Raw genomic sequence first — 26,931 nt, forward strand, 5'->3', positions numbered from 1 at the left:
TGCTCAAGCTATGATAATGTCATAACTTACCCCTTTATTGATGGAGGTTGGACTTAAATGAAAGGTGATTAACTGTGGTCATTAATCAATATTGAAAATGACAGAAGCAGACTGAACCAAAAAGTTCATAGTGTGGAGTATTGGAAATATGGATTTATACCAACAGCAGCTAATGTGTCTGTTCTGTGAAAATGAGGCAATAAAACCATCCAGGCTGTCAGGGTCGGGTCCAGTCCGGAATCCGCGTTCCGGGTCTTGATCCGGTCCAAGGGCTCTGGACTCCGGGTCCTGCAGTTGCCCCTCCTGTCACCCGTGAAATAGTTAGGACCCTCCTGGCTCAAGGAGGCACACCTGTGACTCATTGAGCTGCAGGTGTTTATAAGGGGCCTTGGGACTGGGACCAGGCGGGTGGTCGTTTTGTTCTGTTTCCTGTTTCTCCGCCGGCTCCAAACTCTTCGCTACATTCTGTTATCCTGCCCGGGCTCAGATCTACTCCTCATCATGCTTCTCTGCCCCGTACCAGTACTGCCAGGTTGGTCCTCTCCCCCACCTTTCTTTCCATGCACTGGTCCCGCTTCTCTGCTCGTTTGTGTTGTTCACGCGGTCGCGCTGTCTGCCGGCCTTTCCTGATTTTCCTGTTATCATGGCTGTTGTGTTGGTCACCCTGAACCTATGTCCATTCCTACCCCTTGCCTCCATCGGGCAGGTCCGGTCGGTCTGTCACTGCCCGGCAGGGGTTCTGCCCTGTCCTCCTCTTCCGCCCGAACCCTGGGATTGTGCCCCGCACCAGCCTAGGGGTCCACGTCGTGCCCAGGCCTCTGGTGTTTCCGCCTGGGAGGTGTCCCTACCTGGGATATATGCGGCCCGCCCAGGGAGGGCTCTCCGCCAGCTTATCTAGCCACCTAGACCTGTCTGCCTGCCTGAACCCTGGGAGCCTGTCTACCTGAACTCGAACTCCGGGAGCCCGCTCCGCTCTGCCTGCCTGAACTCCGGGAGCCCGCTCCACTCTGCCTGCCCGACACTCTATCTACCTGAACCCCAGCTCTACCCTTAAATGCCATGGCATCCCCATCCTGTCCTCCCCCTAGTACTTCAGTATCTGCGTCCTGCATTTGGGTCCATCCGGCCCCGTTCCTGACACAGGCTCACTGAACATTTGATGAGAACGCAGACAAGACCCTAGCTTATTTTGAGTCACTCCTAGAAAACTCTTGGAAAAGGTAAAACACTTAAACATGTTTGTCAACACAACAAAAATAGTGATGGTTTGCATGCTTCATACAACATTTCATTGCTCACTGGCAAATCTGGAAAGCCCCACACAATTGGAGAAGAACTGATTCTGCCAGTAGTAAGGGAGGTTCTGAGTACGGTTTTGCACAAGTCACCACAACAAATAATTGAGCAATTCTGCTCAGTGACAACTCTATTCAGAGACAAATAGATGAGATGTCCGAGAATGTGGAAGACACATTGTGCAACATACTTAGGACAACTGAATTTGCTCTGCAGTTGGATGATTCAATATTGCCAGGCTTTGCCTCTAGGTCACGTTCACTTCAGAAAAGATGAAAGCATAGTCCAAGAGTTGTTATTTGCAAGAAGACTAGAAACTGATACAAAGGGGAAAGTCAGTATTTTGGGTTGTTGAGCAATTCTTCTTGAGAGAAGGACATTCCACTCACCAACATTCATGCTTATCCATCAAATGGAGCACCAGCAATGGCAGGATGCCATCGTGGGGTTATTACTTACTTGAAAAGCCTGTACCTAACATATTTACCATTCAATATGTAATGTCACAAAATACTTAAGTGACTGGCTGCACAAATCATTAATTGCTGCTATCACAGCCATAAATAAAATCAGGTCCCGTGTTCTCAGTTCTTGATTATTTTGGGAGCTTTGTGTTGAGAATGATGAACAGTTTGAACACTTGCTGTTCATACAAAAGTCAGATGTCTCTCAAAAGGAAGCTGCCCAAGATAGTTTTATGCCCTTTTTGAAACTCCAATACAACTCTTTGTGGGCTCAAATGCTTCATTCAGTAATCAGCTCAAATATCAGGCATGACGTTGTTTATTTGTCAGAATTATTTGCAAAGTTTAATGAAATCATTCTTCAATTACAAGGAAATGATGTGAATCTTATCACAATCAAATCATTCGTCTCCACATTTCTGTCCAAGTTAACCATATTTAAGTGCAACATTGGCCATTGAGACCTTTTCCAATTTCTGATCCTCTCAGAGTTGGAAGAGAAAGAAAGAATACCAGATGATGATCTTCAAGTGTACGAGCTGCATGAAGACAAGTCAGAGAGATTTCAGGATCTTCTCTCGATCCAAATTCCGATTGGGTAATAAATCCATTCCTTATTATCAAAGTGCATTTATGTCACCATATATACGGCCCTGAGATTTATTTTTTTTGCGGGCATTTTCAATAAATCTGATAACCATAACAGAATCAATGAAAGACGACACCCAATAGGACAGACAACCAGTGTGAAAAAGACACCAAACTGTGCAAGTACAATAGAAGAAACAACAATAGTCGAGAACAAGAGATGAAGAGTCCTTGAAAATGAGTCCATAGGTTGTGCGTCCTCAGTTCAGTGATGGGTTGAGTGAAGTTATCCCCTCTGGTTCAATTGTCTGATGGTTGAAAGGTAATATCTGTTCCTGAACCTGGTCATGTGAGACCTGTACCTTCTTCCTGATGGCAGCAGTGAGAAGAGAGTATGTCCTGGGTGCTGGGGGTCCCTGATGAAAGATGCTACGGCAATGTTTCATGTAGATGTGCTCAATGGTGGGGAGGGTTTTCCTGTGATGTACTGGGCATTGTACATTTTGTAGAATTCTCCATTCAAGGTCTTGAGTGTTTCCAACCCAGGCTGTGAAGTAGCCAGTCAATATACTCTCCACCACACATCTATAGAAGTTTGTCAAAGTTTTAGATATCATACCAAATCTTTGCAAACTCCTAAGGAAGTAGGAGCGCGGCTGTGCTTTCTGTGTAATTGCATTTACGTGCTGAACCCAGGACTGGTCCTCTGAAATGATAACAGTGAGGAACTTAAAGTTGCTGACCCCTCCACCTCTGATCCCCTGACGAGAATTGGCTCAGGGACCTCTGGTTTCCTCCTCCTGTAGTCAATAATCAGCTCCCTGGTCTTGCTGACATTGAGTGGTGAGAAATTAAAAGGAAGGACGGAGGAAGAACTGATCTCACTACAGAATGACTTTCGAGCTGAAGCTAAAATTCAGAAAATCTTATCAAGACTTTGGTTGCAGAAGTAAATCTCTGAACACTATCCTGAACTGTTGAAAAAGGTCAAGATGTTCTTTATTGGCTTTCCAACATATTTAGTGGAATACAGTTTCAATACAGTCACCTAACTTCTGTCAAAGCAATGAAAGAAACTGCAAATTACTGAATGTGGGGATCAGAGACCCCTTCTGAGTGACATAGCTGCTGACTGCAGTGTGATTTAAAAGTCTATTTTACAAGAGATAATTGAAGTTAGTAAAATATACAATTTTGAAAATCTTATAAACTATGTCTGAATGAAACCAGTTTATAAAGGATAAAATTTAATTGTTAATTCAAGTAGCCATTTGGCAGTGATTAAAGGGTTACAACGTTAAAAAATTTCTCTGCAACAGAATCAACAAAGCCTATTTTTCTGCTGTATATAAATTGATTTTACTTCATTTAAGCAATTTCCTGCCATTCCATTTTCTTCAGTCAAAGGTCTATCAGCGGGATATCTCAGCTCTGATGTAGGCAAGTCAGATACTCCTTCCTGATCTTCACAAGGGCAGGAGCTGCGACCACTCCAAGATATTAAAACAGTACTGTGAACCTCACCACCAGTTTTAAATACACAACTTAGAGCTATTTCTGGAAATACTTTTTTTCTAAAAAATCAGACATAATGAAGCCTTAGAGGACAAGAGATTTAACATAATGCAGAGACTCAAGTTATTCTTTTCACACCAAAGGCAAAGAGTAGATTTGATAAGGTGTGAAGGATTTAACTGGGCGTTCAAAGGAAGAGCTGCTTCGATTTGTAAAAGGGCCTGTGTCCCGAGAGAACAGATCCAATAGAAACTTCAGTAAGTTATTATATACATAGACCACAAGGTACGAGAGATATTGAAGCCCTGGCAAGAAAAAGGAGGTACGTAGCAGGTATAGGCAGGAAGGAATAAATTAGTTACTTGACGTGTATATGAAATTCAAGAGAACTCTTCAGAAGAAAATCAGGAGGGCAAAAAGGCCCGAGGTCACATTAGTAGACCAGGTGAAAGAGCTTCAACAGATATGTTAAGAGCAAAAGGATTGCAAGGGATAAAATTGGTCAGAATGGTCATCTATGCATGGAGCCAAAAGACATGGGGGAGATCTTAACTGGAGTTTGCTCCAGAGACAGATCATCATCATCAGGTGCCATGCCCAGTCTGAGCTTTGACTGCCATGGCCCCCACACTCCTGTTTCGGGTCGAGTGGATCAATTCATTGGTATTCATTTCCAGTTCTCTGGCCGCTGTCTCCATCATCATTTGTCTTTGCCTTCCTCTTGCTTTCTTCCCTTCAATCTTTCCCCTAATTACCGTGCATTCTAACTCCTCTTTCCTAATCACATGTCCAATGAAGAGACAGATCCAAAGTCTATCGAAGTGAGGCAAAGCAGCAGTGAGGTCATGGACCTGATACAGATTACAAAGGAGGAAGTATTTCCTGTCTTCATGCAAATTAGGGTGGATAAATTCCCAAGGCCTGACCAGGTATCCTCTCAGGCCTTGTGAGAGGCTAGTGTAGAAATCAGAGGGGCTCTAGCAGAGATACTTAAAACGTCCTTAAAAAGGAGATATTTCAAACGGGGAAATTATAGGTTGGTGAGCCTGAAATTAGTAGTGGGTTAATTCTAAGGAACCGGATATATAAGTATTTGGATAGATAGGGTTGTAAAGAGAGCTTTTGGCACGTTAGCCTTCATAAATCAAAGTACTGAGTACAGGAGTTAAGATGCTTGGTTGAAATTGAATCAGACAATCGTAAAGCCTGGTTTGGAGTACTGTGTGCAGTACGGTTACCTACGGGAAAGTTGTAAATACAATTGAAAGAGTGCGAGGAAAATTTACAAAGTTGTTGCTAGGACTTGAGGACCCGAGCTATACGGAAAGGTTGAACAAGTTAGCACTTTATTGCCTAGAGCATAGAAGAATGAGGGCAGATTTGATCGAGATATACAAAATCATGAAGGGGATGGATAGGATAAATTCAGGTAGGCCTCTTCCACTGAGGTTGGGTGAGACTAGAACTAGAGGTCATGGGTTAAGGGTGAAAGGTGAACCATTTAAGGGGAATGTCTTTACTCAGGGTGGTGAGAGTGTGGAACAATCTGCCAGTGGAACTGGTGAATTCGGGTTCGATTTCAACCTTTAAGGAAAAATTGGATATGTACATGAATGGGTGGGGTATAGAGGGATATGGTCCAGGTGCAGGTCAGTGGGACTAGGCAGATTGATAATTCGGCCTGGCTTGGATGGGCCAAAGGGCCTGTTTCTGTGCAGTAGTGTTCTATGTCTTCTATGACTAAGACATAGGAGCAGAATTCAGCCATTTGGACCATTTAGTTTGGTCCATAATTCCATCTTGGCTGATTTATAATCCCTATCAACCCCATTCTCCTGCCTTCTCCTTGTAACCTTTGACATCCTTACTAATCAACAACCTATCAACCTCTGCCTTGAATATACACAATGACTTTGAATATACCCACTGACAAAGAAATTCAGCCAAATGCCAGTTAAAAATAGATTAAACCAGGAGGGAAAAATATTTAGCTTCACCTAGGAGTTCTTAGACAATCCAAAACAACACAATTGTAACTGAGCATTTCTGTTCTGTTGGTAATCGAGCTGTAGCAGGGTGGGGGTCAGTCGAAAACATTGGACAATGCTGTACTTTCCCCAAGAATAAATAGTTCTGCAATAAGTTGATGTAGTTAGTGCCAACTTGTGACCACAAAATGGTAGTTGGATCTTTATCACCAATAACAAATACTGCATTATTTGTATCTTTGAAAAGTTAAAAAGTCCATGTGGTTTTCCCCAGAGAATTTCAAAAGAATTTGTCCTCCAACAACAGCTTTTGGTTTATCTTGCCCCTCCCAGGCAACCTTGGGGCTGGAGATTCAAGACAAGGAATATTTAAGTCAACATGGGGGGCATATTTGATGGGCCAACTCCTTTTCTCCCTTCGTCTGTCAAATTATCATTTCTAACATGGGCCTGAACAATAAGGCAGCCATTATGAACAAACCACCCTTAGGCAAAAGCTTCAAAAGCTTCGTCTCCTGGCATCATTCTGGGTTTGTTACTCTGCAATCTCCGTCTCCTGACACATCTTACTACAGAGCTAAAAGCAGCCAATATACATTTCTATTTTGGTGACTGGAAAAATTCTCCCCAACAAAAAAAAAACAAAACACTGCAAGGGAATGCCACCGATAATATGAGTTTCTGATTCCAGTAATGAAACAGAATTTAATTTAATATTCCTGCACTGCACAGTATTTAAGCTACAGCTCCCCAAACAGTGACTCATTTCAAAGTAGATTTTATTACGAGTGTTCATACATGTCACTATATACAACCCTGAGATTCATTTTCCATTGGGCATACTCAGCAAATCTACGGAGGAATAACTAACAGGATCAATGAAAGATCAACCAGAGTGCAGAAGACAACAAACTGTGCAAATGCAAATATAAATATATAGGAAAAACTAACGAGAATATGAAATGATTGGTTGTGGGAGCATTTCAATAATGGGGCAAGCGTAGACGAATTTTTGGTACTATACCTCAGGTGAAAGAGTACATGGACACAGTTGAGAGTTATCAACTGCATCTCAGCAGTGTAGGAAAACAAATTTCATGACACAAGCCAGTGATAATAAATCTGATTCCGTTTCTGATTAACTGGGAAAGGATGAGAAATTTCAATATTCTGCTCAGGTATTTAGGATATAACAGGGAGGACAAACATAACAATCCCATGCAGCAATCGAAACTTCCACAAAGTTGGTGAAGCTGTTCAATGCTGTTCACGTACGAGGGAGGAAAAAAGCGATGTGAGTATTATTGCAATTTTCTTTATTCTTTGATTTTTTTTCCTTGATCCCAAAATAGCAACTACTCTTTGTGCCAGATATATTTATTACTTTGGCCAACGAGGAAGGAAGCAGAACTTCAGATTGTATTGCTAACTTTCAGAGCAGAGCTCCCCATTAAACTAAACATGGATTTTAAAACTCTCATGCCAATGCTCAGAATCCTGCTCTAGACACCACTTCTCATTTCACTTTAAGTCGTTAATCCTAGCCATCTGCTTCAACCGCATTATTTTTTTGAGTTATCCCTGCTTCTCCTGTTTGATCAGCCTTGAATTCAGTGTTCACTATAGGTAGCTGTGACCTCAGCTGCCAAGGCACAACCCCCACCCTCCCCAAGTCCCTCCTTTCAGTCTTCATGATAATCCTCAAATCCTTTTAAGACTAAGCTCTGGTCATCTGTCCAAATCAGTCCACATGTCGTCCCATGTCAGATTTTGTTTGCCACCACTCCAATAAAGTTGGGGGTGGAGAAAGTTATTCATATAAAAAGGTGCAAAAGGAATGTGAACATAGACTTATAAAATAAAATCAGTCTTTTAAAATAGAACTTGCCTACTTCTTTACCAGAAGTTAATGCAAAATAGAAGCTTATACAATTCATCATTCTAATCCTAATGCAGATGGTAAGATTCAATATTGTGTACTGAAGAATGACAATAAACAGGGGCACCTACCACCCACCAGCCTCTGTTTCCAGCATATACTCCTCCAAAACTTCCATTACCACCAATGGGATCCCAACACCAAACACATCTTTCCCTCCCCCTCCCCCCACTTTCTGCTTTCTGCAGGGTTCGCTCCCTACGCGACTCCTTGTCCATTTGTCTTCCCCACTGATCTCCCTCCTGGTACTTATCCTTGCAAGCGGAACAAGTGCTACACCTGCCCCTACACCTCCTCCCTCACTACCATTCAGGGTCCCAAACTGTCCTTCCAGGTGAGGAAACACTTCACCTGTGAGTCTTTTGGGGTCACTTACTGCATTCAGTGCTCCCAGTGTGGCCTCCTGCATACCGGTGATACCCAACATAGATTGGGACATTGCTTCACCGAGCATCTACACTCCATCTGTCAGAACAAGCGGGATCTCCCAGTGACCACCCATTTTAATTCCACTTCCCATTCCCATTCCGATATGTCAATCCATGGCCTCCTCCACTGTCATGATGAGGCCACAGTTATGTTGGAGGAACATCACCTTATATTCAGTTTGGGTAGCCTCCAACCTGATGGCATGAACATCGATTTCACAAACTTCCAGTAATGCCCCTCACCCCCCTCCTTCTCCATTTCCCAATCCCTTTTCCCTCTCTCACCTCATCTCCTTGCCCACCCATCACCTCCCTCTGGTGCTCCTCACCCCCTTTTCTTCCTTCCTAGGCCTTCTGTCCCTTTCACCAATCAACTTCCCAGCTCTTTATTTCATCCTTCCCTCTCCAGGTTTCGCCTATCACCTTGTGTTTCTCTCTCACATCCCCCCCACCTTTTAAATCTACTCCCTAGCTTTTCTCTCTAGTCCTGCCAAAGGGTTTCGGCCTGAAATGTCAACTGTACTCTTTTCCATAGATGCTGCCTGGCCTGCTGAGTTCCTCCAGAGTTTTGTGGGTGTTGCTCGGATTTCCAGCATCTGCAGATTTTCTCTTGTTTGTCACCAGAGAATGAAATGATTGTTACCCCGGATCCAATGCAGCATGAAATGGTGATGTATTGGGTCATTTCCGCACCATGCAGTGATGCAGTTTGTTAGAAAGCTCTCCACTCTACATCTGTAGAATGATGTGAGTATAGATATGCAAAGTCCAGCTCCCTTCAGCCTCCTCAGAAAGTAAACTTTCTTGACCATGGTGGGTGTGTTCTGGCACCATGAGAGATTGTGCGAAGTGAGCACTCCCAAGAGTCTGAAGCAGTTGCTTCTGGCACATCGTCAGTTAAAGTGCAATTGTGTTCCAAGCCCCAGTTTCATTCAAACCAGCAGCAAGGGACAGATCACAAAGAAAATTCCAGAGTTATTCAAAGCTAAAAATCTAGACACTTTGCACACCCAAAAACCAAACTTTCAATCTCTACTCTCATTTGCTGCAGATAGGAAAAGAACTAAACACAGCATCTGATGCCAAATTAAAATGAGGACGATAGACACCAAGAAAAACCTAAGAGATGGCATTAATTTACACCAACTAAAGAAAGACTGAGTTATGCTTAGAGATCAGCTGAAGCACTTTCAATACTTCATATTGAGGAGCACAGGTGAATATTGGACTGAATATTAGCAAAGAAACAAGGAAAACATTTAAAACCTAACTCAGTAGATCTGATAAATTGAAGTACTTCTGCCACAATGAGGAAGTGAAACATTATACAGTTTAGCAGATAAACATCACATTTCTAGTAGTTTCATTACAGAAACACAAAGGTTGGTGGCATTTTGGACAGTGTAGAATGTTACTAACTGCTATCATCCCAATCTTCACCTCCCCCAGCTCCCTCCTTCCACCAACTCCCCACTTCACTACTGAGCAGGTGAGAATGACTCTGGGGAAACTCAGACACGGCAAATCATTGGGACCGGTTAGAGTGAACCCCAGGGTCCTGAAGGAATGTGCTGAGCAGCTGTGTTCTCCAGCGCATTTTCAATCTGTATCTCAGCCTGGAAAAGGTCCCAACTGTGTGGAAAACATCGTGTGTGGTCCCAGTACCCAAGAAGGGCTGGCCAAAAGTCTTGAATGACTACTGTCCAGTGGCCTTGACCCCACACATCATGAAGACCCTAGCGAGGCTGGTCCTAGTTCGATCAGCTCTCGATCTTCTGCAGTTTGCCTACCTGGAACACATTGGAGTTGGCAATGTGAACAGAGCCCATTCCCATTTGGATAAGCAGGGCAGCACTGTGAGGATCATGTTGTTTGATTTCTCAAGTGCCTTCAATATTGTACAGCACTCACTGTTGGGGGAAGTGCTCTCTTCAATGCAGCTTGACACTTTATCGCATCCTGGATAATGGACTACCTGACTGGCAGACCACAGTTTGTGTGACTTCAGAGCCGTGTGTCAGACATACCTATCAGCAGCACTGGGGCTCCACAGGGGACTGTGTTGGCTCCCTTCCTGTTTACTCTGTATACCTCAGACTTTAGGTACAACAGAGTCACACCATCTGCAGAAATTCTCTGATAACCCAGCAATAGTTGGGTGTATAAGGGGAGGATGGGAGGATGAATACAGGGCCCTGGTGGAGGACTTTGTCAAATGGTGCAAGCTGAATCATCTGCAGCTCGACTTCAGTATGACAAAGGAGGTGGTGATGGACTTTAGGAAGACTAACCTGTACGTCTCCCTGTTACCACTGATGGTGAGGACGTGGATGTGGTGGAGACCTTACAAGTACTTGGGGGTGCACCTGGATGACAGACTTGAGTGGAACAAGTCTGTAGACTGTGGAGGCTGTGGACAAGAAGGGCCTGAGTTGCTTCTACTTCCTAAGGAGACTGAAGTCCTTTGGAGTACGCAAGCCTCTCCTTCACACGTTCTACCAGTCTGTTGTCACCAGTACGATCTTCAATGTGGTGGTGTGCTGGGGCAATGGCATTAACACGGCTCTGATATATGAGTCAGACTAGACACATTGGAGGCTGTGGTAAAACAAAGGACCCTATGGAAAATCCTGGCAATTCTGGACAATGGTTCTTACCCCCTGCATGCCAACTTGGCTAAACAGAGGAGCACTTTTAGTAATAGACCAAGACAACTGTGCTGCTTCAAAGAGCGCTATGTAAGGTCATTCTTACCCTTGGCTATTAGGGTCTATAATGAGTCAACCTATAGCCGGGGAAGTGATGACCTCCTCCTGTTAGACTGTTTGAAGTAGCTTACTTTTTTTCTCTCTTACTTTTCTTCTAATATTGGTATATTTGTATATTTGTGCACTTGTAATGCTACTGTGACACTGTAATTTCCTTTGGGATCAATCGATAAAGTATCTATCTATATTGATCAGAATCCTTCGCTGCAAGAAACATAAGGCTGTGTTAGTAGGTAATTTTAACTTTTCAAATATTGACTGGGTCTCCCTTACTGTAAAAGGGCTGGATGGGAAAGAGAATGTCAGTTGAGTTCATGAAAAGTTTCCATAATCAGTCCACAGAAGTCCCAACAAGAGAGTGTACGATACTAGATCTCCTGTTAAAGAATGAGACAGGGAAGGTGATGCAAGTTTGTGCAGGGAAACTCTTGGTATCTTGTGATCATAATGCCATTATTTTCAAGGTAACAATGGAAAAGGATAGGACCAGTCCTCGGGTTGAGATTTTAAATTGGAGAACAGTCGATTTTTTTGGTATTAGAAAGGATGTGGCAAAGTTGTTCTTGGTAAGTCAGAGGCCTTCAAAAGAGAAATTTTGAGAGTACAAAGTCTGTGTGTTCATGTCAGAATAAAAGGCAAGAAAAATAGGTGTAGGGAATTTTGGTTTCCGAGAGATATTGAAGCCCTGGTTAAGAGAAAGGAGATGTAGAGCAGGTATAGGCAGACAAGAACAAATGAGTTCTTGAGTACAAGAAATCCAAGAAACACTTGGAAAACCAGGAGGCACATGAAGTTGCTCTAGCAGACAAGGTGAAAGAGAATCCCAAGGGCTTCTACGGATATATTAAGAGCAAAAGGATAGCAAAGGACAAAATTGATCAGAATGGTAATCTACGTGTGGAGCCAAAGGAGATGGTGGAGATCTTAAATGGATTTTTTCTTATATTTACTCATGAGATGGACACAGTCTAAAGATGTGAGGTCACAAGGTCACAGACCCTATACCGATTCGAGGAGGAGGTGTTTGCTGTCTTGAGGTAAATTAGGGTGGATATATCCCCAGGGCCTGATAAGGTGTTCCCTCGGACCCTGTGGGAAGCTGGTGCAGAAATTGCAGGGGTCTTAGCAGAGATTTAAGCACCCTCAGCCACAGGTGAGGTACCAGAGGACTAGAGGATAGCTAGTGTCATTCCGTTGTTTAAGAAAGGCTCCAAGTACAAGCCAGGGAATTACAGGTTGGTGAGCCCGACACCAATATTGGGAAAGTTATTGGAAGGTATCCTAAGGAACTGGATATCTGAGCATTCAGAAAGACAGACCAATTAGGATTAATAAGGTTTTGTACATAGCAGGTTGTGTTTAACCAATCTTACAGTTTTTTGAGGAAGTTACCAGTAAAGTTGATGAAGGCAAGGAAATGGATATTGTCCACATGGACTTTAGCGAGGCCTCTGACAAGATCCCTCATGGGTGGTTGGCAAAGAATATTCAGTCGGTTGGCGTTCAAGATGAGGTAGTAAATTGGATTAGACATTGGCGTCTCCCACAGAGCCAAAGAGTGGTAGTAGATAGTTGCCCCTCTGACTGGAGGCCTGTAACTGGTGGGCCTGTTGTTGTTTCTCATCTATATCAATGATCTGGATGATAATGTGGTTAAATGGATCAGCAAATTTGCGGATATCACTAAGATTGGGTGTGTAGTGGACAGTGAGGGAAACTATCAGAGCCTGCAGAAGGATCTGGACCAGCTGGTGAAATGGACTGAAAAATGGCAGATGGAATTTAATGCAGACAAGTGTGAGGTGTTGCACTTTGGGAGAAACAACCAGGGAAGGTCTTACACGGTGAGTGGTAGGGCACTGAGGAGTGTGGTAGAACAGAGGGATCTGGAAACACAGATCATAATTCCTTCAAAGTGGTGTCACAGGTAGATAGAGTCATAAAGAAAGCTTTTGGCATGTTGCCCTTCATAAATAAGTATTGAGTTCAGGAGTTGGGATGCTATGTTGAAATGGTACAAGATGTTGGTGAAGCCTAATTTGGAAAACTGTTTGCAGTTTTAGTCACCTACCTACAGAAAACATGTAAATAAGATTGAAAGAGTTCAAAGAAAATTTATAAGGATGTTGCTGGATCTTGAGGACCTGAGTTGTAGGAAAAGGTTGAAAAGGTTAGGACTTTATTCCCTAGAACATTTAAGATTATGGGGAGATTTGGTAGAGGTATACAAAATTATGAGGGGTAGAGATAGGATAAACACAAGCAGGCTTTTTCCCCTATGGTTGGGGGAGACTAGAACTAGAGGTCATAGGTTAAGGGTGAAAGGTGAAATTTTTAAGGGGAACATGAGAGAGAGAACTTCTTGACTCAGAGGGTGATGAGAGTGTGGAATGAGCTGCCAGCACAAAGAGGTGGATGCGGGTTCAATTTCAACAGTCAAGAGAAATTTGGATAGGTTATGGATGAGAGGGGTATGGAGGGCGAAGGTCCAGGTGCAGGTCAATAGGACTAGGCAGATTAATGGTTCACCACGGACTAGATGGCTGAAGTGTTTCTGTGCCAAGACCCTATAACTATGACATTTAAGAGGCTCTTTCATAAGGATATATATGGAAGAAAAGCGAAGAGCTATGTAGGCAGGAAATACTAAATTGATCTAAGAGTAAGTTAAAGGGCTAGCACAACATCATGGGCTGAAGGGCCGGCTCTGTTTTACATTTTATGTTGTTAAGCTTGCAATAAAAGATGTAAATTCAACTCCAGTTTTCTCTCAGTCTAGGAACACTGAAATGTGTTCAATTTCTCTCCAATAAGGTAGATCTGCACAGGGGAAATTACGTTAGATTATTGAACACTGGCAATAGGGTGATGGGAATGTGGTTCAGTTGTGGGCAGGATGGTGAGGCATTGCTCCTGTAGAAAAAAAACCTGAAAAAGAAACTTTAAAAAGAAACACAGAGGAAGATGACCAATGGAAATGCAGTAACAAGCAGTTGTTTGCAGCAGGATAAAGGGGAGTGCAGATGAAAGGTACTCCTGTCAGCAGAGTCATTAACCTTCGTGGGCTGATGTCAGTTTGCGTTACAATCGATACAAGGGTCAGCGGCATCGTGACCTGCAGTGTGGGCACCCTTCCGAGCTGATGTCAGTACGGCACTTCAATGTCCGGCAGAGGCAAAGACCAGAAGAGAAAATACATTCTTCCTAGTAATCCCAAAATAAAACAATTGTTTTACATTCACTTGTTGCCCCCACCCCCACCAAGGACCGGACACTTCCAGCTAACGAAGTACTTTAAATAGACTTTAATATTCATGACACATGTTTAAATTTAGATAAATAGTTCTTAACACACATTTAAAACTCACAGATTTCTAACTTATGTAAGATTTCTGAATTACAAAAGATTGACAAACACAAAAGATTTTCAAACACAGGTACAATTCTTAGAAACTAAAATTGTTACAGACAATTGAGTCCTCCATCACAGAAACTGAAGTTTGAGAAATGAATTCTAGCTCTTCTTTCTGTCACCCTGGCTTCCCGTCATTCCTAACAATCCCCAAAGCTTTCTAATATTTGTCAACTAGTAGCAAAACAGTATATTATCTGCATGCAATATTTTGCCAGACACTCAAAATTAATGCCGTGACGGTGGACTCCAAGTACACAAGCATCTCAACTATCGACTGGAGCTACAGCTGTGAACTCTGTTTGATGTGCTATGTGAACAACATCAGTCTGCTCTGCAAACTTCCATGAGCAAAATAACCTAGCCACTGTCATTTGGTTTGATACAAGGCAATTAACGTAAACCCATTGTCTTATGCTGATTAAACACAGGCCTACAAGACTACACGAGTGAATCCGCAGATGCTGGAAATAAATAAAAAACACAAAATGCTGGCAGAACTCAGCAGGCCAGACAGCATCTATGGGAGGAGGTAGTGACGACGTTTTGGGCCGAAACCCTTCATCAGGGGGCCCTACAAGACTATACTGTTCACAATAAAAAGCTGAGGAAGGAATATTGCTTAGAAGTTTATCTGTCTCTAACATCTCTGACCTTTGGATGGGTCATGCTGCTGAGCTAGAAAGCCTCTCGGGGCCCTGGAAAGTGAATATCCATCACCCTAAGGTCACCCCACTACAGGGCAAGGAGGGACTGACATGCCACAAACATTGAAATATTGCATCGCCCCAGGGGACCACACAAGTGGCAATGGTGCTATGGTTTAAAAAGTGTTAACACCACTGAATGCATTGATTATATGACACTAACAATGCAAAACATTCACGTCCTGTTCTTGCATACATAAAGTTTTTGAAATAAATAGGGAACCATTTGGCAATCATGACAATATCCCACCACTCCAGTCATTACGCTCTTTCTACACATCTGCTCTTTGTTCCTTGCAGCATTATTTCCTCATTATTTTGTGAAAAGTAGCAGCAAATTTACAGAGAATACTTGTGAGATCTGCATCTCATTGTGTACCCCAGATCACATTACAACAGATCCTGACTACAGGGGACAAGGTCCAGCATTGTTCTTAGTTTTAACTTTAACTAATTCCAAAAGAAATATTTATCTATTTTGTAACAGCAGTTTTAATTTACCCCCATGACTGTTTGATCACAGATTACGTTCAGGAGCCTCCCCACATGTGACAATTATTCACTCTATTGTTGATCTTTTACAGCAATGCTAAATAGGATTATTCAAACCCCCAAAGTTTGTATCACTAAGGCAGCCGTTTTTGACAAGGTGCAGGTCAAGAGGATGATCACTTCAAAGTAAATTTATTATCAAAGTCATCGTTTACGAACGACCCTGAGATTCATTTTCTTGCAGGCATTCACAGTAAGTACAAAGAAGCAAAAAAACTATGCACTTCGCTGTATGTTTCAAAGTTCAAATCAGAGTTCAAAGTAAACAACCATGCAGATTAATTTTTTGCAGGCATTCACAGTAACTACTAAAACACGATAGAATCAATGAAAACCCACTCCCAACAGGACGGACAAACAACCAATATGCAAAAAAGCAACAAACTGCAAATATAAGTGAAAAATATGAAATAATAATAAGCAATAAATATCGAGAACATGTGATGAAAATTCCTTGAAAGTGAGTCCTTAGGTTGCAGGAACAGTTCAGTGAAGTTACTCCCTTTGGTTCAAGAGCCTGACGGTCGAGGGGTAGTGACTGTCAATGAAACTGGTGGTGTGGATTTGAACCTCCTCCGTGATGGCAGCAGCGAGAGGAGAACATGGCCTGGGTGCTGGAGGTCTCTGGTGATGGAGGCTGCTTTCCTGCGAAAACGCCCCATGTGGGTGTGCTCAGTGCTGGGGAGGGCTTTACCCATGATGGACTTGCCCTCAGCTTCTATGCTACTGATGTCCAGTTACTGCTTAGTTTACTTCCAGCCCAATGAACTCGCATCATCCTATTACACCCTTGTGACCAATTAACATACAAACCTGTATCTCTTTGGACTGTGGGAGGAAACCAGAGCACCTAGAGGAAACCCACGCAGTCACAGGGAGAATGTACAAACTCCTTACAGACAGAGCACGGGGTAAATAAAGTAAAGCCCAGTACAGGCCCTTTGGCCCATGACGTGCTGTCTTCCTATATAGACCTACTCCACGATCAATCTAACCCGTCCTTCCTACACAGCCCGTGACCATCCACTTTTCTTACATCCGTATACTTTCCCAGGAATCTTTTAACAGGCATCGTGCATCAGCCTGGGTGAGGAGTGGTTCCTCATGGCTATGTCAGATAAAACAACGTAGGAACCCAAAAAGGTCCTTGGCTGCTCGTCCTTTTTCACAGTACACAAGGGGCCATGACCTCGGAGGTGTTTTCCCGAATAAAAAACGGATCGTTACAACCTAAAGGTGTATTATTCAAATTAGAAACACTGTATGAACCGTACATACACACATTTCTACAGACATCTTTGAAATATCTCTGCAAAACACAGCATGTTATTGATCTCCGTGTATGCACCACGGCAGTACAGAAAGCATCGGCTATAATGTCAAGAATGAAAAAGCATTGAATGGTTTATTCTGGTGAATATTTTTTATTATGAATTAAGTTTATTTTTGCAAAACTAAGCATCAGGGATGGGATAGGCTATGTTGTAAGGTTATCCACCTTGGCAAGCGACAGGCTTCAAGAGTGGTTTAGCAGGAGAGGTCAAGAATGGCCAACAGGCTAACTTATTGATACAGGGTGTGGAATAAACTCTTCCAGCCCTTTGAGCTGCTTGCTCAGTAATCTCTGATTTAACCCTGTCTAATCCTGGGACAACTTACAATGACCAATTCAGCTGCTAACCAGTACATCTTTGGTCTACGGGAGAAAACCAGAGCACCCAGGGAAAACCCGCGCATTCCACAGGGAGGATGTACAGAATCCTTACGGATGACGTCAGAACTGAGCTCCAAACTCGGGAAACAATGCCATTGTTTGCGTAGTCTACACAAATCACAAATGAAGTCCTGTGAAAAAAAGTTACTGTTCCCCTCTTCCAGGAAATTTGGGAGCTCAAGGACGTTACCAACTGCTCAAGGTTGTGCCAAGTTTATGACAAGTTTGTTGTTCTTCACTTGTTGGAATAGTCCTTCCCTCAAAGAGGGATGGGAAGAGCAGTGCTGGTTTCTACTAGTTCATCACCAACAATTCAACATGAAAGGACTCTGTTTTACCACAACAGATGGAACTTACCTGTGCCCATTCATTTTAATTCTACTTCCCATTCTCACATGTCGGCCTACGACCTCCTCTACTACCACGATGAGGCCGCCCTCAGGTCAGAGAAGCAACATCTCATATTCCGTCTAGGCCGCCTCCAACCTAAAGTCATGAACCTCAATTTCTCTAACTTCCTGTATTTTCTTAATTTCTCCTTCCCTCTTCCATTTCAGCTCCCTTCTTACCCCTTCTCTTCTCCTCACCTTCCCTCTGTTGCCCCTTCTCCCTCCCATTCTCCCATGATCTACTTTCTTCTCCTATCAGATTCCTTCTTCAACACTTTACCTTTTCCAGCTAAACTTCCCAGCCATTTCCCATCCCTCCTCCCCCACCCATCTTCCCTTCACGTAGTTTAACCGATCACTTGCTAATTTGTTCCTCTCCTCCCCCCACTTCCTTTCCAGTCCTAATGAAGGGTCTCTGCCTGAAACATCGACTGTATATTCCTTTCCATACATGCTGCCCGACATGCTGAGTTCCTCCGACGTTCTGTGTGTTACCGGGGGGATCTGGATCACACAGAAACATCAGTCGCAGTTGGAATACCACAGGCTCAGAACGCCAGAGACCATTGTTCTATCCAAATTTGTGCTCTTCTAGAAGGGTGTTACATTCCTGACCAGAATGTTCCAGGGTCTAGCAGCAAGTACTCTGACAACGTGCACTGGACCCACAGGGAGAAGGGAAAAAGGTGACCCTGCATTGCACACCCCCCACCACCACCATTCTTTACACGCAAGATTCGAGAGGTTTCTCAACGTAAAACTCACGATTAGTGATGCCAAACATTGCCTGGCTACCTACTGCACATTCTACTCTCTACACCAGGGGTTCCCAACCTGGGGTCCATGGGCCCCTTGATTAATGATAGAGGTCCATGGCATGATAAAGTTTGGAAACTCCAGACTGCATGGCTAAGCACAGCTCAAATGCCGCCTACGAATTTGCCAATGTTGTTGGCAGAATCACTTTGGGATTCTTGAGGAGGCAGGGGCGGATTGGGGAGAGAATGCATCAGCTTGGCATGTTGGTGGCTGGCTTTCCCCTGGTCTGCTAAGTGTTTCCAGTAACATTTTGTGCTTTTGTTTCAGATTTCCAGCTTCTGCGGTTAGCTTTTGCTTCTCACTTCCTGGCCGATTCTGCTACAGCTTCCATTTCCCCCCCAACTCTCCGCAGATACCAGCTGACCTGACATAACTTTCCCAGCATTCTCCATTAATAAACAGGAGAAAATCTGCAGACGCCGGAAATCCAAAGCAACACGCACAAAATGCTGGAGGAACTCAGCAGGCCAGGCAGCATCTACTGAAAAAGAGTATAGTCGACATTTCAGGCAGAGACCCTTCAGCAGGAAGGGTCAATTAATTCTCAATGAAGGGACTTAATTCTCCATTAAATCAGATTTCATCAACTGTATCGTTCCATTGCTCACAAATCCAGAAGCTTCTCTCTTTGAGACGGATCAACAAGCCTCAGTACCCTGTTCTAATCAGCACCAGTCTGAGTCATTCCTTAGCCACCGCCCTACCACAGACATTGCCTTGCTTGACAGCCCTCCCTCCCTCCTCTGCATGTCAACAGATCTGGTCTCCGAGTGTTTTGGGGTGGGGTTAGGAGATATCAACACCAAAGTAATGTTAACCATTTCATTCTCTATAAATATAACCAAACTTGCTGAAGATTTCCAGCAATTTCTAAAGACGCGAAGTATGGGAACAGAGCATTTGGCCTTAGGAACCACACCTCCCGGTTCAGGAACAGTTATTACCTCACAAGCATCAGGCTCTTGAGCTGGGCTGGGGTGGATAACGTCACTCACTGAGCTGACTCTGTGACCTCCAGGCTCACTTTCAAAGACACTTTACAACTCAAGTTCTCAGTATGATTTTTTATTTGCACAATGTCTTCTTCTATACATTGGCTACGTGTATAGTCCCCCCACCAGAAATTTAATCGTATTTCTTTCTTTATCTGTAAATGGATGCAAGAAATGAATCTCAAGGTAATATATGGTGACATATACAGTAAAAATTTAGGTAATAAAATTTACTTTGAACAGGTTTATCAAGCATCCACTTGCACTAACCCCCTCCCACTTATTCTCTCCACTATCCCCTCAGTATCTCACCCAGATTCCATAACTCACCCATTCACCAGTGTCAATTTACATCCAGGAAACGTACAGACATGCACCCAGGGTCTCAGGGAGGATATGCAAACTCCACAGAAAAATGCAAGTTCAGACCGAGTCCGGGTCATCGGAACCGCAGGTCGGACCGAGTCCAGGTCATGGGAACTGCAGGTTCAATGGTGTGCATATGACTTGGATTTTACACCAAATAAATTGGATGCTAGATTTAAGAACTGGACAGCTAAAGGAATAGCAGTTCTTTGCAACATAATGAAAGAAGGAACACTGTTCAGTTTTGAAATGCTTAAAGAGAAACACTTATTAGAAAAACAAGATTTTTATCGGTATTTACAGATGCGACAATATGTTAATAAGATGCTTAAAAATGTAACCAAGGCAAGTACATGCTTGATAGAGCTATTTAGAAAAGCATATAATTCAGATAATGGTAGTAGAATCATTTCAAGCATGTATAAGGGGTTGTAAAATCTTAAAACACATTTGACTTCATACATTAAAACAAAATGGGAGACGGAAGGAGGGATAATTATATCTGAGGAAGAATGGACAATAATATGGAGATATCAATGGAAGTGTACCAGTTCACAGAAATGGAGGGAGTTTGGATGGGAAAACTTGATAAGATATTTTATTACACCCTCTCAGAAATCCCATTATGATAGTAACCTCCCTGTTTGCTGGAGAAATTGTGGAAATCAAAATGCAAATCATTATCATATTTTTTGGGACTGCCCTGTTATCAAAGACTATTGGAGGGGATACACAATGCCCTACAAGACATCTTTAAATGTGAAATACCCTTAGAGAGTAAGACCATATATTTTGGATATATACCTCAAGAATGGTTGAAAAGAGATAAATATTTAATGAATATACTGTTGGTGGCTAGGAAATGGTTATCACAGGAGAGCCCAACTTTAAATACATGGATGGAAATTACAATGGACATTTACAAAATGGAGAAGATAACAACTTCTGTTATTCATAAGCTGGAACAATTTGATTCATACTGGGAAAAATGGTTTAACTACATAACTCCTCATAGGCCTGATTTTATTCTCACAAATCAATGAATCTGTTGTAAAAAAAAAGATCACTCCCTACTTGTACATAGTTCTTTCCTTTTGCTTGTTTTTTCTTTCCAACCTTTTCTATGTGTATACCTCAGATAAATACTTTGTGGAGATTTGTGATATATATGATTATATGATATATATGTACAATGTCTGAAATACATCTTATGGAAATGTTTGTTTGACGATGAACTTCAATAAAAAAATAAAGGTTACAAAAAAAAACAGAACTACAGGTTCATACCGAGCCCGGGTCATCGGAACCGCAGGGTCAGTCCGAGTCCGGGTCATCGGAACCGCAGGGTCAGACCGAGTCCGGGTCATCGGAACCGCAGGGTCAGACTGAGCCCCGGTCATCGGAATCGCAGGGTCAGTCCGAGTCCGGGTCATCGGAACCGCAGGGTCAGACCGAGTCCGGGTCATCGGAATCGCAGGGTCAGACTGAGCCCCGGTCATCGGAATCGCAGGGTCAGTCCGAGTCCGGGTCATCGGAACCGCAGGGTCAGACCGAGCCCTGGTCATCAGAACCGCAAGCTCAGTCCGAGTCCGGGTCATCGGAACCGCAGGGTCAGACCGAGCCCAGGTCATCGGAACCGCAGGGTCAGTCTGAGTCTGGGTCATCGGAATCGCAGGGTCAGACCGAGCCCGGGTCATCGGAACCGCAGGGTCAGACCGAGTCCGGGTCATCGGAATCGCAGGGTCAGACCGAGCCCGGGTCATCGGAACCGCAGGGTCAGTCCGAGTCCGGGTCATCGGAATCGCAGGGTCAGACCGAGCCCGGGTCATCGGAACCGCAGGGTCAGTCTGAGTCCGGGTCATCGGAATCGCAGGGTCAGACCGAGCCCCGGTCATCGGAATCGCAGGGTCAGACCGAGTCCGGGTCATCGGAACCGCAGGCTCAGTCCGAGTCCGGGTCATCGGAACCGCAGGGTCAGACCGAGCCCCGGTCATCGGAACCGCAGGGTCAGTCCGAGTCCGGGTCATCGGAACTGCCAGCCAGTATTAGCCACACCGTTATGAAACCCAATACAGGCCAGTACCATATTCTTCCAGGTTCCTGGCTTCACTAGCAAGCCCACAGCTCTGTTAACAGCCTGAAGTGATCTACAGTTAAAGGACTTTAAGAGTTCAACTCAAAATGCTTACGAATCAAGCCACTAGGTTTTACACAGAAACAGTTTTAACCTGAATGTAGTATCGGCCGCATTTTAGTTCAAGCCATTTTCATCCATTTTACACTATGAATGACTTCCTAATAAAGAAGCTAGAGAAATACAATCAATAAATGTGCAAGCGCATAGAACACAGAACATTACAGCAAAGCACAGGCCCTTCGGCCCATCCAATTGCTGCTCAGTCAGCTTTAGGTCCTGAACAGACCAGGACCGCCAGACTAGGCAACAGCTTTTGCAGTACAATGAAATACATGATAATATAGAAAATATAAATAAGCAAATCATTTACAGTGTACATAAGTTAAATTAAAAATAGTGCAAATACAGAAATAATTTTTAAAAGTGTAAAAGGATCTAGTGCTTTCTTGGCGTACATGATGAAGAAACTCTTCTCGGGCTTCCAGTAGGTACAGTTATCAATTATAACCGACATTTCAATGACGAACTCTGCCATCTTCTTTAGGAATGATGCCTGGGCTTGTCTAGTCTGGTGGTATTTATACCCCTGTTGTCCATCCCTCCCAATTGATTAGTCCTCATCCAATAAGGTTCCCACTCTCCCAATTTGTTTACAATGGAATTCCTTCGTCTTTGTTAAAATTCTTTTCCCCTAGTTTCAATTCAATAGACAATAGGTGCAGAAGTAGACCATTCGGCCCTTCGAGCCTGCACCGCCATTTTGAGATCATGGCTGATCAACTACTATCAATTCAATGGCTTCCTTCACCACGTGGTCCCAAAACCCATTGGTACAGCACAGTAGTTTGTGCCATTGAAGTCAATCCTACAGCCATTGCAAGTGCAATGTTCTGCTACCTCCGATTTCTTCAGGTAACCTCCTATGCTCCTTGATGTGGGTTTCCACAATCTGGCTCCGCATTCACCAGGAATCCTGTAAATGCCCCCCGACCGAAGGCTCCCCTGTTGGAGTTGAACTGGATTGCCTGATGGCCTGGCTGCTTTGCAGGGTGGGCTGGAGTCTTGGAGGGACAAGATAGTTGCAGCAAGTCTGGGCTGGAGTCAAATTTCCTCTTTCCTATTGTAAATTGGAGTCAATTTCCATGAGCTCAATGTCCATTTACAAATTGGATGGCAGAGGGGAAGAAGCTGTTCCTGAATCTTCTTCCCTCAGGCTGAGAGACTAATGAATACCTTGCCACCACCGAGGTCTCATCACCAGGACAGCGAGCTGTTTACTGTTTTCCCATGCTGGGCATTACATGTACTTTGAATTATATTTTAATAACTTACTTGTGGCAATATTTTGTTTTACGTGTCGTTTGTGATTTATGTTTTGTGGGTGCACCGTGGTCCGGAGTAACACTGTTCCGTTTGGTTGTATATATGTACAGCCAGGTGATAATAAAATTGGACTTGAGGTACACATTTTATTGATGAGGACACCACTGCAGCACAAACCCAAGTCCAGTACAACTTTGTTCATAAAATGTAGGCATTGTATAGGTCACAAGTTTGTGTGCACAAGCTTTTTCCAAATAGTTACTGCAATAGAAGCCACCTACCAGGTTGGGGTTTGGGGTGATCTGGGGTGGGTGGGGGGTCAAAATCCTCATCTTTGCCTCACCTCAGCTCCGCCACACTAAAATGTCTCCAATTTACAAAAGGAAAGAGGAAATATGACTCCAGCCTGGACTTGCCACAACCATCCTGTTCCTCCAAGACCCCAGCCCATACTACAAAAATGCCAGGCCGTTGGGCAATTTGACTCCAACAGGGAAGCCACGGGCCACTTTGCAGTGATCGCTTATCAGAACGACAAAGTATCTAGTTTCAAAGTATCAAAGAAGTTCTATCTACTGATAGCTACTATAAGCCTACAGATTCACACAGCTACCTGGACTATTCCTCTTCCCACCCCGTCTCTTGCAAAAATGCCATCCCCTTCTCACAATTCCTCCGTCTCCGCCGCATCTGCTCTCAGGATGAGGTTTTTCATTCCAGGACGAAGGAGATGTCTTCCTTTTTTAAACAAAGAGGCTTTCCTTCGTCCATCAACTCTGCTCTCAAACGCATCTCTCCCATTTCCTGCACATCTGCCCTCACCCCATCCGCCCACCACCCCACTCGGGATAGGGTTTCCCTTGTCCTTACCTACCACCCCACCAGCCTCCAGGTCCAACATATAATTCTCCATAACTTCCGCCACCTCCAATGGGATCCCACTACCAAACACATTTTTCCCTCCCCCCCCCTTTCTGCTTTTTGCAGGGATCGCTCCCTACGCGACTCCCTTGTCCACTTGTCCCCCCCCCCCATCCCTTCCCACCGATCTCCCTCCTGGCACTTACCCTTGTAAGTGGAACAAGTGCTACACCTGCCCTTACACTTCCTCCCTCACCACCATTCAGGGCCCCAGACAGTCCTTCCAGGTGAGGCGACACTTCACCTGTGAGTCAGCTGGTGTGGTATACTGCGTCCGGTGCTCCCGGTGTGGTCTTTTATATATTGGTGAGACCAGATGCAGACTGGGAGACCATTTCGCTGAACATCTACGCTCGGTCCGCCAGAAAAAGCAGGATATCCCAGTGGCCACACATTTTAATTCCACGTCCCATTCCCATTCTGATATGTCTATCCATGGCCTCCTCTATTGTCAAAATGAATCCAAACTCAGGTTGGAGGAAAAACACCTTATATACCGGCTGGGTAGCCTCCAACCTGATGGCATGAACATTGACTTCTCTAACTTCTGTTAATGCCCCTCCTCCACTTCTTACCCCATCCCTGACATATTTAGTTGTTTGCTTGTTCTCCATCTCCCTCTGGTGCTCCCCCCCCCTTCCTTTCTCCTGAGGCCTCCCGTCCCATGATCCTTTCCCTCCTCCAGCACTGTATCACTTTCGCCAATCACCTTTCCAGCTCTTAGCTTCATCCCTCCCCCTCCGGTCTTCTCCTATCATTTCGCATTTCCCCCTCCCCCCACTACTTTCAAATCTCTTACTATCTTCCCTTTCGGTTAGTCCTAACGAAGGGTCTCCGCCCCAAACGTCGACAGTGCTTCTCCCTATAGATGCTGCCTAGCCTGCTGTGTTCTACCAGCATTTTGTGTGTGTTGTTGGTTAAAGTATCTAGTTGTTTTCTTTGTTTCATTAGCAACCAACAAATAGTCATTGAACTTCAGCAGCACCATCTTAAACCCAAATGTTAATGAGTTTACAGGTTACAATGAAAAGTCAGCAGAAGGTCACAAGAGGAGGGTATTGTGGAGAACATTCTAACAGGTTGTATCACCATCTGTATGGGGGGGCACTGCACAGGATCAGAAAGAGCTGCAGAAAGTTACAAACTCAGTCAGCTCCATCATGGGCACTAGCCTCCCCAGCATCGAGGACACCTTCAAAAAGGCAGCATCCATCATTAAGGACCCCCATCACCCAGGACACGTCCTCTTCTCATTGCTACCATCAAGGAGCCTGAAGACACACACTCAACATTTTATGAACAGCTTCTCCCCCCCCCCCCCCACCGCATCAGATTTCTGAATAGACAATGAACCCATAAACACTACCTCACCATTTATCTTTTTTTGTCTTTTTGCATTACTTATTTAATTGATTTATTTAATATATATTTCCTATTGTAATTTATTTTTGTTATGTATTGCAATGTACTGCTGCCACAAAACAACAGATTTTGCAACACATGTTGGTGATATTAAACCTGATTCTGATTCTATTCAGTAAACTTAAACTTTTTGGCACCAAGAACCAAGTTTGAAAGAAGCTGTCAGGTCAGGTCAGGACCCACAGGATTTTTTAAAAAATCGTGATTCCATATAGAGAAATAGATTGGACAGAAAATTGGCAAAAATCTTCTTTATGTGGTTACGGCAGGAATTCAAAACCCACCAGTTACTTTTGGCCTGAAGTGCAGTAAATCACATGGGAGAGCGGTGTGAGTGTAAACCCCCCAGCTTTCAACCCCACGACTCTGGGGAAATCCAGTTTAACGAAAAAGTTGTTGATAGTAACCGCAAGTAATTCTGCGGATGCTAGAAATCCAGAGCAACACACACACACACAATGCTGGACTAACTGAACAGCTCCGGCAGCATGGATGCAAATGAATAAAGAGTCAGCATTTCCGCCACCACCCTTCTTCAGGACTGGAAAGGAAGGGAGAATAAAAAGGTGAGGGGGGGAGGGGAAAGAGGATAGCTGGAAGGTGATAGGTGAAGCCAGGTGGGCAGGAAGGGTGGGCACCAGGGGGAGGTGATAAGCAGGTGAGAAGAGGTAAGAGGTCAGTGGTGGAATGGAAGAGGGAAGGGGGAGGGATTTTTTAACCGGAAGGAGAAATCGATGTTCATGCCAAGTTGGAGGCTACCCAGCCGGAATATGATCGTTAGTGAATACACTCTTCGGATGTTTTTTCACCTGTCCTGTCTTAAATAAACTTTCTCCTTTGTTACTCTACCAGAATGCAAGCATATTAAACAACTGGACCCGATTTCAGCCTGTTGGCTTTATATCCTGTTGGCCAGGATACTCGGGTTTTCCCTCACACACCAGAAAGAACCTAAGCAATAAATTGGGAAACGTGTGTAGAACTCTTCAAGACAATGTGAACTTACTGAATACTCCCCGTGTACAAGTTTACGTGCAGATGCTCCCAGGTCGGTAACATCAAACAGCAGCAAGTTAGAAAGGGTAGGTTCACTCTGCAAAGTTTCGGTTAAGAAAAATCTAAAATTACACTTTCTTTTTTAAAAAGCACTTCCTGTTGTTCATAAAAGAGAGCCGATTCCACATTCTGTGT

The 26,931-nt window shown here is 43.9% G+C and overlaps 1 protein-coding gene across 2 annotated transcripts in view; it reads right to left on the bottom strand.

Moving 5' to 3' along the window:
• LOC140726211 (uncharacterized) overlaps positions 1-26,931 on the bottom strand; it is a 79,412-nt gene that overhangs the window by 52,107 nt on the left and 374 nt on the right. The gene's annotated exons all lie outside the window — the stretch shown is intronic.

The sequence above is a fragment of the Hemitrygon akajei genome, chromosome 4 (genome assembly GCF_048418815.1).
Source record: "Hemitrygon akajei chromosome 4, sHemAka1.3, whole genome shotgun sequence".
Classification (NCBI taxonomy): Eukaryota; Metazoa; Chordata; class Chondrichthyes; order Myliobatiformes; family Dasyatidae; genus Hemitrygon; species Hemitrygon akajei.